The 364-nt window shown below is 53.0% G+C and overlaps 1 protein-coding gene across 1 annotated transcript in view; it reads left to right on the forward strand.

Annotated features, from left to right (window-relative positions):
• The window catches only part of LOC108802952, a 5,841-nt gene that overhangs the window by 2,496 nt on the left and 2,981 nt on the right, over positions 1 to 364 (forward strand). The window lies entirely within an intron of this gene.

Raw genomic sequence — 364 nt, forward strand, 5'->3', positions numbered from 1 at the left:
GTACACATTGGGTCCCCCCCCCCCCCCACCCCACAGGAAGATCAGCTAAAGGTAACAGCAGCTGTGCCGTGTGAGGCTCCTTCTGATTGGACAATATTTGGCCCTCCCATTAGACTGCCGTTGGTACAATTTGGTGGTTGGTCTGACAGATCAAATCTGAAATGGAATATGATGTGTGCTGGCTCCTTCATGGTGTGCTGTCCTTGGAGCGGTAAGCTCCTGAGGGGCCCCAGGGCCAGATTTTATATTCACATTCTGAACTACCACCTGTCCAGCCGGGATGTTCCATTAGGGTGGGAGGGGGGGGTCCTCTTAAGTCCCACCTCAACAATGTGGCATACCTTCAGGGTGAAGAAGATGGATC

The sequence above is a fragment of the Nanorana parkeri genome, unplaced genomic scaffold (assembly GCF_000935625.1).
Source record: "Nanorana parkeri isolate BGI_ZX_2015 unplaced genomic scaffold, ASM93562v1 scaffold3245, whole genome shotgun sequence".
Lineage (NCBI taxonomy): Eukaryota > Metazoa > Chordata > Amphibia > Anura > Dicroglossidae > Nanorana > Nanorana parkeri.